This window comes from Musca autumnalis, unplaced genomic scaffold (genome assembly GCF_047663935.1).
Source record: "Musca autumnalis isolate F117 unplaced genomic scaffold, ASM4766393v1 scaffold_2, whole genome shotgun sequence".
NCBI classification, from domain to species: domain Eukaryota; kingdom Metazoa; phylum Arthropoda; class Insecta; order Diptera; family Muscidae; genus Musca; species Musca autumnalis.
In genome coordinates, this window is record NW_027411755.1 from 119514442 (window position 1) to 119529331 (window position 14890).

Genomic DNA, 14890 nt, shown 5'->3' on the forward strand with positions numbered 1-14890 from the left:
CCTTAAATTTTAATATGCTGATTTAAGCAAAAATTTCTTCAGATTTGGATGTAGTTCCTGTATATAACGGTACTGTTGTTTTTTATATTCCCTCTTTAACAACCTGCTTGGGGTTGCCCCATAGTTGGTTTGAATTTGAAATAAATTAAATTATACTAACGGTTTTCTATCACAATTTTTTGACGTGAAATGTCCGAAAACATATGCTAACTAAATGAAGATAAAGCCATGTAAACTTTTTAAGGCCAATGGCCACTCTTTAATTCCCAATTCAGAAGTTAAAATATACTCTATGTCTAAAATTAAAACGTTTGTAGGTTGAATTTATCATACATATAACAACAATATCCCACTCCTATCAAAATAGTGGCATAACCTATTAGCAAAATTATTTCAGATTCAATGTTTTTAAGTGTTTTCGACAACGCATTAACAAAAATAACAGGAGGCCGTCAAATAAGGTTAATTGGTAAACTGAGGCAAAATCAGGAAACTTGCATATTTTGTACACACTGTTCATGAAGACGTAGTTGTGTCTCAAAGAATCGAATTTCGTGGGATGTAATTTTTGCATAATTTTATTCGAAAGGGATGTCTGTTTCATGTACCAAATGGCCGAAGCTGAAATTTGCTGCAATTTTTAGACACACTAATGTATTACAAGCTCTTGATTCAATTAACATAACGGTTCTTTATGTATAAACATTTTATGTAAACTTTTTTGTACATAAAAAGGAAGTCGATTGGCTACTCTTTAATTCCCAATTCAGAAGTTTTAATATTTTTAATGAATTGTTTAAATACAGTTCCTTGAGCATGTGGTCCTTTTTATATAAATTTCAATATAAGCTACCGACAAACAATTTCCTATATTTGAGGAGCTATAACTTTATAGTAACACTATATATCGACAAAATTCTTTCACGATTGTCCTACTTGAAGTGTTATCAATAAAATAAAACCATAAAATTATAAAAAGTCGACAACACATTTTTCGTTTTTGTCCACTGAGGCACTATTGTGCGTCGGTGATACAAGACATCTACATATATGTCAAGACAGGACAGACAGGACAACAGTTCTATAAATCCAATTCTGAGGTCTAAATCCCCAACTTTTACTCATTGAGTTCTTAAAGGTTCATCTTCCATTGCAATTGGTGGTCGAGCATTATACCGAGATATTTTGCTTCATTTAAACCCGGTAGTGGAAAACTTCCGATTTTCCTTCTTCTTGTGAAAGGTTATCCTATTTGGATAGCCATTTGTATAGATAGTGTATGAATAAATTCAAATCGTATAGTGATGACTACCTCATCAGCATAGGCAACGATCTTAATCTTCAAGTCTTCGAAATCCTTCAGTATTTCGTTTATTACTCAAGCAGTGGTGAACATACTTCACTTTAGGTGTACCCCTAGTATGTGATTTCCAAATAGAATTCTCTTCTAACGGCGTATGAATGATTCTGCTTTCAAGCATCCCATCGATTCACCCAGTCAAGATAGAGGAGACATCTATGTCTTCCAAGGCTCTGTCAATCGAGGGAGGCAGCCAATGTGAAGTTCGATTTCCCCAGGTTCTTCTCGATGTACAACACTACGCCGTGTAAACCGGTTTCGATAAACTTCCTTTGATGAATGTATGCTGTGCTTTGCTAAGTTGAGTTGGGCATAAGTTAGATCTAATTTCAAGGTCTAATAATGTGTCTAGGATCTTTAGTAGAGAGGAAGAAATTCTATCTGGTCTATAGTCTTTTGGTACACAGTGGCTTAGTTTACTCACCTTGGGGATCAACGTCACTGTTACCTCCCACCGTACAGTGTCCAATTTTTCGAAAAACCTGGCCAAAAATCGAAAAATTAATTTATCAATTTACACTAAATAGGGTCAAATATTGTTTATAGGATCCCACTGCGTGTAGTTATGAAAAAATATATACGTTTCATGTGTAGTAAGTGGTCAAAGTGACCATATTTGGAATTTTTATTTTTTCTCAATATTTAAGATGTTTATAAAACTATGATAATATCCAAAATAAACTACGATTTTTAAATATATTTTTTAATTGTAATGAAAGGAATGTGAAACGAATATAAAGTGTTCAGTGTCGACAATGAAGAGCGCTTTTTTAATAATTGAATCCCGTACTTGTTGATTTTTTACAAGGTAAATTTTCACAATAAATTATGAAAATAGTTGCGAGTAAGATCGAGTTGGGCAGTATGCCATATTACTTCATATAAAAGGAAGAGTTTTTACCAATTTCCAACGAAACATCCCACATATTTGCACTTTTCGTTTTTATGTGTTATTTTATCTTGCAGATACACTTCCTGGCGTTTAGGTAAAATAAAGAGTTTTGATTTATTCTAGGACCTATAGTAAAATATAATGTCGAACAAATTTCTAGAATATTTTAATCTCATACGATCACATTTTATAGGAGATTTTAAAGATTTGTGGAAAAACGGACCTTTTATGACTCGCACGAGGGTTAATTTTTTTAAGGCAAATATTCCTCGCATTCTTGTCAGTAAAGTTGCCATATGTCTAATATGCAAGGATTCCAAGTAATCTTACAGTACGTTTATTTATATATAACCGGATTTAACAAACCCACTGGGTTTCAAATGACAATTTCTTTGTGTATACGTCAAATAAATCCTCATTAAGAAGGTTAACCATGCATATAATATAAACATGGCCTTAACTCAAATATTGCCAAAACTGTAGAAATGCTAGAACATTGCACACCTATTTTAAATTCTTGTTTTTTTTTTTTATACCCTCACCATATGGAGGGTATAATTAAATTTGTCATTCCGTTTGTAACACATCGAAATATTCGTCGGAGACCCTATAAAGTATATATATTATTGATCAGCATAAAATTCTATGTAGATTAGACCATGTCCGTCTGTCTGTCTGTTGAAATCAAGATACAGCTCGCAATTTAAAAGATAGAGAGTCAAAAGTCCACGTTTTGATATAGCCCCCATAGAACGGTACCTCCCGATTTTTGGTATTTTTAAGGCTTTAGCTTCATTATACTACCAAAATGGCTGAAATTTAGTACGTAGTCTTCTTTAGGGGTATAAAACTTTCCCCCCGGTCCACACCTTCATATAGCCCCCATAGAATGGTACCTCCCGATTTTCGGTATTTTTGAGGTTTTAGCTTCATTATCCTACTAAAATGGCTGAAATTTGGTACGTAGTCTTCTTTTGGGGGTATAAAAATTTCCCCCAGAATTTTGTCGGTATCGTTCCACACCTTTATATAGCCCCCATAGAACGGTACCTCCCGATTTTCGGTATTTTTAAGGTTTTAGCTTCATTATCCTACCAAAATGGCTGAAATTTTGTACGTAGTCTTCTTTAGGGGTATAAAACTTTCCCCCAGAATTTCGTCGGTATCGGTCCACACCTTCATATAGCCCCCATAGAACGGTACCTCCCGATTTTCGGTATTTTGAAGGTTTTAGCTACATTATCACACCGAAATGGCTGAAATTTGGTACTTAGTCTACGTTGGTGGTATAAAACCTTCCCCAGAACTTTGTCGGTATCGGTCCATGCCTTCATATAGCCCCCATAGAACGGTACCTCCCGATTTTCGGTATTTTGGACGTTGTGACCTGAATATTCCACCGAAATGTCTGAAATTTGTTATTTCGACTTCGTTGAGGGTACTCAAACTTCCCCTTTACATTTGTCGGTATCGGTCCACGCCTATATATAGCCCCCATGGAAAGGTATCTCCCGATTTTTCGTATTTTGAAGGTTGTGTCTTTAATATTCCACCCAAAATGGCTGAAATTTGGTATTTAGTCTTCAATGTCATATAAAACTGTTCACCAGAAATATGTCTGTACAGGTCCACGCTTTCATATTGCCCCATTTCTGACTACAATTCGTCGGTGTAGGTCCACGTTTCGATATAGCCCCCATATAACGGTACCTCCCGATTTTCGTAATATTGAAGAGTGTGACGTCAATATTCAACCGAAATGGCTGAAATTCGTTATTTCGTCTTCCAAGAGTTATAAAATATTCCAGAAGAGTATTATCAGTATAGGTCCACGTCTTCCTATATCCCCATAGAAGCGTACTTCTTCATTTTCGGTATTTTTTAAGTTTTAGCCACATTCTCTTGCCGAAATATAGGAAATTTGGTACTTAGTCTTCTTTTAGTCGAAAAACTTTCCGTCAGAAATTTGTCGGTATAGATCGACGTTTTGAAATAGCCCCCATAGAATAGTGCCTCACATTGTTTTACCGAAATTGCTGAAATTTAGTATTTATTCTTCTTCATGCACGAAAGGAAACTAATTATTCCATTTTAATTCAATACAACTTGTGGTGGAGGGTATAACAAGTTCGGCCCGGCCGAACTTAACGCCGTTCTTACTTGTTTTTTTTTTCTTTTTTTGCAAAATTGATACTTATATTTTCTTGGTATGTAATGCAAATATAGGTTTCATTTCTTTGGTGACTTTTTGTGAACTTTAGCGAATAATATTTTTGTCTTTGACACCATTCTTCTAAAATGATTTTTTGTATGACAATTTTGCTCAAACTCACATGAAGTACGAACTTAACCCTAAAATGTGTTTTTAATTTTGCATATTTCTGGAGTTGAGGTAAGATCCGAAAAACATAAGAACCCAAGGTTATGTCAAAATCCATTCATTTTTAGAGTTTTAGCCAGTTTTTTCGTAAAACTGGACACTGTGCACCGGTATGTACGACATTAGAAGACACGCTTTGAAATATCCGAGTTTTGCAACACAGCCAGGCAGGGACGTACGCAGGATTTCATTTCGGGGGGGGCCCAACTTGACCAAAAATCATGAAACTTAAAAATGTTGCGTATCGTTACGTAAAGGTATTTTAAAGTTTTTTTTACGATTTTATGCATATTCAATATTGCCACAAAGTTAGAATTGTAATTAACCAAATCAGACCAAGTTCGTTATAGTCCCCATACAGAAATTCTCCAATGAAAATTTCAAATGTATACTGCCCAGAATTCAACCACATTAGCTCTTATTTGGCGTTTTGGGTTCTAAATCCCACAGAGAAAGCTTTTGAAAGATTTTCTATAATTCGAGGCTATTAGAATAATTTTTAAAAATATCGTCAGTAATATTTATTTTGGAAATCCTTTTGGTGGAAGAACTTCCATGCAAAAAGTGCGAATATGTCGAATAGATATATACAGTGTTTGGAGGATATAAACAGTTCGACTTGAACATAACGCCGTTTCTTCTTTAAAGTACATATATTAAACACTAACTTCAGTGCAATTAAAAAAGTTTTGTATTATTGTAAGAAAATATAAGTGCATAAAAACACCAAAATTTTACTATTTTACCAGAAGTAATAGAGTCAGTGAAAGCCAACTAAAAATTTAGAAAATTATATTAAAAAAGAAAAAAAATCAGGAGCCGGGCGATGCAATCTACGACTCATAGACTCCGAATCCTACTCGCAGTACTGTTTGAGACTTCGCAAAAACATGATCGAAAAAATATCTCTAAAAGAGCTCGGCAAGATTTTAGCTAAATCCTGAAAAAATAGATTAAATCGAAAAACTCCATCTGATACATCAATGGTTTCCAACGACCAATCCCTTCTGTCGGCACAGCGGAGGCAAACTTATGAAAATTCATAACTTTTGTTTTCTGGAAAACAAGAAAAAGTAACAGTCGGGTTTGCCTACAGAGATATACTCTCACCCTGTCTTAGTTGAGACTTTTATATAGACTAATCGAATACGGGCTGCATAGCCAAATTTTTTTTCTGTAAATGGTAGCCAGGAAGTTTCAGAATTTCGTCTCCTTTTTTTGACGTATAAACTTTCCGACAATAATTTCGAAAAATTTGGGGTGTACAACTTCTCGAATGTTGGTGTTATGCTAAAAAATGTGACTTCGATGAAAGCGCAAAAGTTTTGCACTTTTGTACAGACTATACCTGAAAGAATAGACTGATAAAGTCCATTTTGGAAGTGGACTTCATTTTGGAAGTCAATTTAGTTGTTCGGCGTGAGGTTTAGAGCTTTTGTACCAATCCTGGGAAAACCGTGGACTCACCCACGAAAAATACAATATCGCTGTAAACGTGACCTCAAGAAGTAACATTGATCAAAATGTGCAATGGCTCCTCGAACGGCCCTTATACTACTACACTGAGGTTGGACTTTTGTGAGGGATGTATCCGAAGATGTTGTCCCAAATAGACCATCTTGGTATTTGAAATATGAACGTATGGAAGTAATTTGAGGATGTTTAAAGTTTCGGTCAAATCGGATAATTGAAATTTTGTGTTGGAGGTACCTGAAGGAGTGAATCGATCCATATTCGAACGTACTCTAGGTCTCGAAAAAATCGAATTGGACTTTGCTCAAGATTTTAGGGAAACATTTTGAAGTCTGGCTGGGGAAGTGTCCAAAGGAAGTTTGAGCAAAATATTGCGATACTAAAAATTTGACAAAATCTGTTGACCTGTTCGAAAGTTATAATGGGCTCGAGTCAGACAGACGGACGGACTAATTGGTATAAAGCGACTCCAAATTGTTTGACGCGTGTTACATTTTTATCATTAGCCGAACGGCAGAGGTTACAATATCACGGTGCTCTTGAACCAACGTTAAATGAAAGGAGCTTACAACTGGGAAGATCTTGCGGATTCTGGAACAGCAATCTTTATAGATGAGAAAAATCCAAAATAATCGCTGTAGGGATTTTTAAATAAATCGCGTTCAAATTTCACATTTTTAGCTTTTCGCGATTTTGCTTGGAAACCGCAAGTCCTATCGAAATGGGGCTAAAGAAAATGTTGTTGAATGTTGTTAATGAAATATATTTTGAATGTATCGCAATCGGCGCTGAGCTTGTTTTTATTGACCTTGTTGCATGCCCTTTACTAAACGTTGCCAGGTTTTTATTCCACCTAACGGGTTGAGATTTTCCTCCCCGGATATGTCAAAGGGTAAGATTGATTGTTCATAGCTACCTTATTAAGATAGTTCACAGAGCTGTTTATGTCTTCAGTGGAATTGAGAGTTTATGGACTCCTAAGTCTAACCCTAGTCAACTGCCCAATTAATTCTCCTGGAATTCTATGAGGCTTGGCCTAGTTTCAGAGAGTTTACTAATTACCGCTTCAGGAATCTGCACAACCGTCTGATGTTCGGGTAGAAGAAAGGGCGTTCCGAGACGACTTCACTGCTGCAGCCGCACTCCATATACCTGCTGGTCGAATAACCGAAGTGAGACCAAACTTCCTAGCAGAGGCAACGGGATTAGCAAATAAGCGTCATGAACTTCATCGTGCCAACCCCAGTGACCCTAGAGTCAGGGAACTGACACTGGAAGGTTGGTCAGTGAGCATAGGAGGAACAAGTGGTTAAATCATCTAAAAAGTTGCAACATTGAAGTTTAGTCACTCTCGAACCCTAAGAAGAAGTAAGACAGGAACGCAGTTAAGTTTGGCGAGGATTTGTTGACCGATCTGAAGAGGTGCGCAAGTTATTTCAATCGACAGTTTGTCGAGCACCCCGGGAATGACAGGGCGAAGTACTACGTCGCACCATATCTCTTCCTGCCGAGGATAAACCACCATCATTTACAATGGTGAATTGTACAAGCAGAAAAAAACGGCCTCTCTAACATATGTCCCAAACATATGTTGCAGCAAACAAATATATGTTTGCAATAGTCCCAAACATAACATATGTTTGGGTCCTGCAAACAAATATATGTTTGGGTGCAAACAAATTATATGTTTGGGTGCAAACAAATTTATGTTTGGGTGCAAACAATTTATATGTTTGGGCGCAAACAATTTAAATGTTTGGGAGCAAACAAATACAAACCCAAAAACCACAAAAAAAAAAAAAAAACAAACACATGCACCAGTGGGCGATTACTGAGAGCAAGGGAGCGTAAATTTCAATGTAAAACACTTTGAAATGTATGCTCTCTTGCTCTCAGTAAGAGCTCACTTGATATCTCTATAATATACACACACGCAAAAAAAAGGCCTCTCTAACATATGTCCCAAACATATTCTGCAGCAAACATATATATGTTTGCAACAGTCCCAAACATAATATATGTTTGGGTCTGCAAACAACTATATGTTTGGGTGGAAACAAATATATGTTTGGGTGCAAACATATTTATGTTTGGGTTTAAAGATATTTATGTTTGGGTGCAAAGATATATATGTTTGGGTGCAAACAAAGATATGTTTGGGTGGAAACAATTTTATGTTTGGGTGCAAACATTTTATATGTTTGGGTGCAAAAAAATACAAACCCAAAAGGCACAAAAAAAAAAAACAAACACATGCACCAGTGGGCGCTTACTGAGAGCAAGGGAGCGTAAAATTCAATTTAAAACACTTTGAAATGTGTGCTCACTTGCTCTCAGTAAGAACTCACTGGCTATCTCTATAGTATACACACACATGTTGAGGATGTTTATTGAAAGGAAAAGAACAACAAACACATAGGTACATACAAAATTGCAAAGAAATACATAACACACTTTAATAAAAGAAAAACTGATTGAAATAATTTGTAAATAGTCACACTTTTAAAAAGAAAAATATATAGAAACGTAGTTGAACGCATCTCCTTAGTTGTGAAATAAAACAAATTTTACTCAAAGTTGACATCATCAGTGGGGAATCGGCATCTGGAATCAAATGATTATGTAATAAATAAATATGGATATACCATATTTCAAATATACATATGTGTGTAATTACCAATATTAAATGCGATTTCTTTCTTGTCCAATAAAATAATTCCATTCAACTTTTCGATTCAATTATAAAATGTGTTGGGCATTTAATTTACTAAAAACACAATTTCTTTAAGAAAACACAAAACACTGATTTATTCACTCACTTTACCGTCTTGACGCTACGCTGGCAACTAAAACACTGACGAAAGAAAAAACGAAATAATTCATACCATTTCTTCTTATCCTCTTCGCCTGCTACGTTGGTTAACAACAACAAAACAAGAAACACACGAGTTTGACGCATACACACAATCAAAGCACCAAAGCCCCCTTCTTCGCTTCTACGTCTTCTATTATACAATACACACAACTCTTTATTATAAAACAGCATTCCGCAGCCGCGAGAGCACTGTTATTACTCTCGTTGACAAACATCCTCTCTCCACCCATGAAAAAGATGTTCTAACATAAAAAATATGTTTTACCCAAATATATCAAATTGAGATATGTTACAAAATGTTGCAAACATATATTTGTTTGGACCCAAACATATTATGTTTGGATCCAAACATATATTTCTTTGCAACCGGTCCCAAACATATATTTGTTTGGATCCAAACATATTTCTAACATAAATTTGTCCGCGTGTACAGACCGATTTCGATTTTTTCGTCCCTAGCAAAGACCCTTGAGGCTTTAGTCCCACAAAGCGTCAGAAATAGCTATATGGTTACGGTGACCAACCGTACTCTATTATAGAGGACACTACTCTATTTTAGGTGTCTGTACTCTATTGTTATAACGTACTCTATTGTCCTCTATTTTCAGTGGACGAACTCTAGTCCTCTATTTTTGATTTGCTTCACAAATGCATGTGAATCCAACGAAACCAGAGAACCAACCCTAGTCAGAAATAGTTTAACTTAAAATTAGTTGAGTTTTTGTTAATGTATTACAAAATTCTCGTCCCTTTTTTTGGCCTGTAGCTTTTCTCAATGTGTAGTACCGTATCGTTTATACAAAGTGAACTATTTTATTTTTCCTCAGATACTAACTTGTAATGAAATTCCAAATTGAGTGGAGAACTTCCATGTTCTTTCATTTTCGCAAGAAGATACTTTTGTACACGTACCGTTCAATTCGTTTAACACTTTTTTTTAATTTATTGAAATTACATGTGTGGTTTTTCTTACCGTTTTCCTATAAGAATTATAAGTTTTTTTAAACATATGAGTTTTATGAAACACCGAGGAGTAATTATTTTTAATTTTCAAACCAATTTTTTCGTTTTGTTTTTATTTATGTTTTAATTTTATTTATAGCTTACAAAAACACTGATATTTTCAAACAATTTTTACATTATTGAAAAAAAAATTATTTTATTCTTTTTTTTCAAAATCGTCAGGCTTAATCTCATAGTCGTTGTTTTATTATTTTATTAAAACAACTTTAATTTATTGGTGGGAAAAAATTGCGATCTTTTACCAAGGGGTAAGGCAGGGAAGACTATAGTTTCGGGAACCAGGCACCGCCTAAAGTGTGGTTTATTGCTGTAATAAGCAACGCCAACAAATTAGTTGTGTTTTTTTGTTGAGCCTCAACGAACGCATAGCTGTGGGAAGGATTTGGTTTTGTTTGCAAGTGAAGTTGTACGGGTTTAGGTAGTGCCAAAGAAATTCTCAATCAGAGTTTCTTTGAACACGTATCTATTTCAGTGAACAATTGACACATGGGTATAAAAAGTTTCTTGTTGAAAAACAAGAAACAAGGGAACTGCTGAGGATCTGTGGCCAGATGCAAAACTATAGTCTTCCCTGCATTACCCCTTGGTAAACATCGCCAATTTTTTCCACTAATAAATTAAAGTTGTTTTAATAAAATCTTAAAATAACGACTGTGGGATTAAGCCTGAATATATTGATAAACAAGATAGAAGTCGTCATCCCAAATAAAAAAAACGCTTTTTATTTATTTATTTTTTTAATTTTTTTCTATTTTCATTTTTATGATTTATTCATGGGGGTTTGACCTTTTGACTAGACCTAATTTTATCGTTTTTGATTCACCGGAAAGATGATTATGTTATCTGTCAAAAATTATAAAAATATCTTTATAAAATAAATTCCATTCTTTGTCAAATTGATTTTTCAAGTCATTGTAAACCGCAACACATGGTCGTATCTCAAACCGTACTCAGTACGTTGAGGCCAAAATATGTGATATTCTCAATGAAAATGTCAAATGGCGCCTGGCAATATATAGGCTATACATATAAACTTATGTAGTAGTCCTCGTATATGTACTCTATTTTCATTAAAAAATATTGGTCAGCGTATATATGGTTGCCGACCACCATCATGGGTCCCGTAAGCCGTACACCACGACAACAGCGCTACACGCCATCTCCACACATATAAATCGAGGACTCAACAAGAGCAAGTCGTGTGATAGAACTAGAGCTCCGAATGCCCGCTCGAATTCCACTCGCGAGTGGAACTCTTTTCGAATTCGAGCAAGTTGACGAGGACATTAATTAAAAACCCCCAAACAGTGATGGTGGCGCTTATCCTATCAAAAGTCTTTGCCTTTGTCAAGCACTACACACTTTTTGAGGACATCGAGCAGACAAACATATTATCAATTATATGTTTGGACACCAGTCGTACGTGTAATTCAGGAACAAGAAGTCCAAGCCCCGTAGAGTGAAACAGGGAGTTCCCCAAAATGGGATGATAACTCCGGAATTGTTTAACCTCCCAGCAAAAAAATCTTCCCAAAATAATGGGTTTTATAAGTGATTTGTGGCAGACGTAACTACTTATAAATCCACATACTAACCCCTTATTTTAACAAGGGTATGTCGCACTGAATTCCTAGTTACTCTATTACCACTAGAACAACTAGTTATTCTGTGGCCACTAGAAGTTGAAAAATAAGATAAAAAAATCTATTTTTAGAACAACAGTTGAGGTGGAATTTGTTTTCAATCTCAACACACTTCACTTAATATACCATTGGATGGGGGTATATTAAGTTTGTCACTACGTTTGTAAGTACTCGAAATAATCATTGTAGACCCCACAAAGTATATATATTCTTGATCAGCGTGCAATTCTACATCGATATAGCCATTTCCGTCCGTCTGTCCGTCTGTGGAAATCACTCTAGCGTCCGAACGGATTAACGTAGGTTGATGAAATTTTGGGAAAATATGTTATATTTACGTAGGATTTTTGGTATTGAAAGCGGGCTATGTAGGTCCACGCTTTCGTATAGCCCCCAACAAAATGACGCGTGACGCGTCGTCGTTTTAAGGAATTTTTAAGATATTTGGCCCATTTTACCACCGAATTGGTTGTAATTTGGTACTTTGTGTCTCCAGAGGCCAAAAAATATTCCTTCCAAAGTTGGGTTATATAGGTCCACGTTTTGGTATAGCCCCCATATAAGGCCCAATATAAAGTCATTTTAATATATTTTGAATGTATTAGACCCATTTGACCGCAGAATTGGTTGTAGTTTGGTATTTTGTGTCTTCAGAGGCCAGAAAACATTCCTACCAAAGTTGGGTTATATAGGTCCACGTTTTGGTATAGTCCCCACATAAGACCCCTTATAAAGTACGCGTCATTTTAATATATTTTGAATGTATTAGACCCATTTGACAAAAGAATCGGTTGTAACTTTGTATTTTGTGTTTCCAGAGGCTAAGAAACATTTCTACCATAAAATGTTTATATAGGTCCACGTGTTGATATAGCCCCCATAATACAATATCTCCCGATTTTCGATATTTTGAACGTTTTAGCCTCATTATCACACCGATATGGCTGAAATTTGGTATTTAGTCTTCTTTAGGCGTATAAAACTTTCCCTCAGAAATTTGTAGGTATAAGTCCACGCCATCATATAGCCCCCATAGAACGGTACCTTCCGAATTTCGGTATTTTGAAGGTTGTGGCCACATTAATCCACCGAAATGGCTGAAATTTGTGGTGGAGGGTATAAAAAGTTCGGCCCGACCGAACTTAACGCTTTTCTTACTTGTTTTACATTACTTTGTAATGGGTTAAATAATGACTAACGGATCCGAATTTTTGCTGGGCTCCAACTCTGCTGTATTCCGCCACTCCAGGCGGTATCAGAGGAGCGTCAGCTGTCACGAAAAACCAGAGTAGTTTTGGCTCAACTACGCCTGGGATGGTGCAACCACTGCAAGGGCAAGAATCGATGAAACCGTGCAAAACATCTGGCTAGCATGCGGCGCAGACCTGCACTACACACTGCACCTTTTCAACTGCCCTGACAAACCTAATCAACTAACTCCAGTCGATTTGTTGTTACATCCCATCGAAGCATGCACATTCCTAGAACTAGAGATATACCCAAAGCCAGATTACGTAAAAAACGAACATACAAACATATCAAATACTGCTACAACAACAACTACCTCTCTAACCATATTATGGAAGGTAGCCGTGCTCTCAAACTTCTACGATTATTATTTAAAAGATGAGCATTCCGAGAGATCCTCCAGAATATTTCGCAAGTTATGGCTTCGGAGTTCAAGATCCTTGTATGACATATAGACGGCCGTCAGAACCATCGTTTTTCAACCCCGATAAGTGATATTATCGATAAGGTCCCATTATAAATAAACAAACAAAAAATCACTCATCTCCTTGAAGTTTGAATGTAAAGAGGGTTAGATCAAAATTATTTCATATTCCTAGGTGGACGTCAGAATAAAGAGAAAAATTCTACTCGATAACAAAAGCCATTCATTTCCATAACTTTCTTTGATCTTTTTGTAACAACATTTCTCGTCTATAGATAGGACAAGGTTGATAGATTTCCTATTGACCCGAACCAGATTTCATAAAAATTTAAATAAATTTGTGAATAATTTCAAGTATCTATCACAAATACTCAAGACTGTCAGACAAATTGTCAAGTGACGGTTTATGTTTTCAGTGCCTTTTTGATTTTCCCCGCTTTTTTGTTATTTCAATACGAATGATAAACAAATATTCCATAAAATAATTGAGTCAAATAACAATGAAATTGAAGGGGAGAATCTGAAAAAATAACAACAAAATTATTCTTCCTTTAACATCAGCCTCGTTTGATGTTTGCGTTTAAGAAATTACCGAAAACTTATTAATGTCAACTCAAGCATCATCAGGATATCAGTGTTTTGAATTTTTAATAAACTGTCAAACCTCGAAATCCACCCCCTTTCTATACTTGGCATTTGTCATTTTGGGTCAATTTGAATGTGACAAACTGTCATCATTTGCAACATATGCTCGCTCTCCCACTCACTTAGATAAAAGCTTACCACCCGCTGATGAGCACATGTCTTCTTGTTTTTACCACACTTTGACGGATGAAAACACCCCGTGATTGTCTGCCCTAGATTGTATTGTCCTGAGCTATCATCACAGCATCATTATCCATCCATTGGCTGGTGTTATCTGCCGGAGCATTTTAATCATTCCAAACGCCTTCTACTTCAAATTGACTTTTAACACGGCGGCGCATTCTTTTAATGTAGCAGCCTTATTCTAATGGTCTCGTTTTGGAATTTTAACCATAAAACAAGTTATTTTATCTGATTTGTAAAGTTTGTCAATGGCATTAAAGTCTTGTTTACACCGTTTCCGATATGTGACTCAGAAATTGATGAGAAATATAACTTTAGCTAGTAAGATTTCGATATAGTAGGAGTTTAACTAAATTACACCCCACCTACAAAAAGCTATAGGGTAGATAAAATTTTGAAATAAAAACGGTATACCGAAACATCGAGTGTCAATATTGCTAGTGTAATTCTCAATTAAAATTGTTAAACTTTTATTGCAAAATAATTTTCCCGGGAATCTGGTTTATTTGTATGTTTATAATTGGAGGTGGACCTCGCTTACCCGTGTATTTATTACCCAGCATTCAATTTACTTCCTTTATAAACACAAGAAAACGGTGTTGCATTGTCAATGTCATTCATTCAGACATGCAAACTTCGCACATCCTTTTTGTTCATTAAAATAATGAATTGTAATTGAAATTTCCTTTCTTAAAATGATTATCAGCGATGCAGATTGACATCGGACATTATTCCGCCGTCACC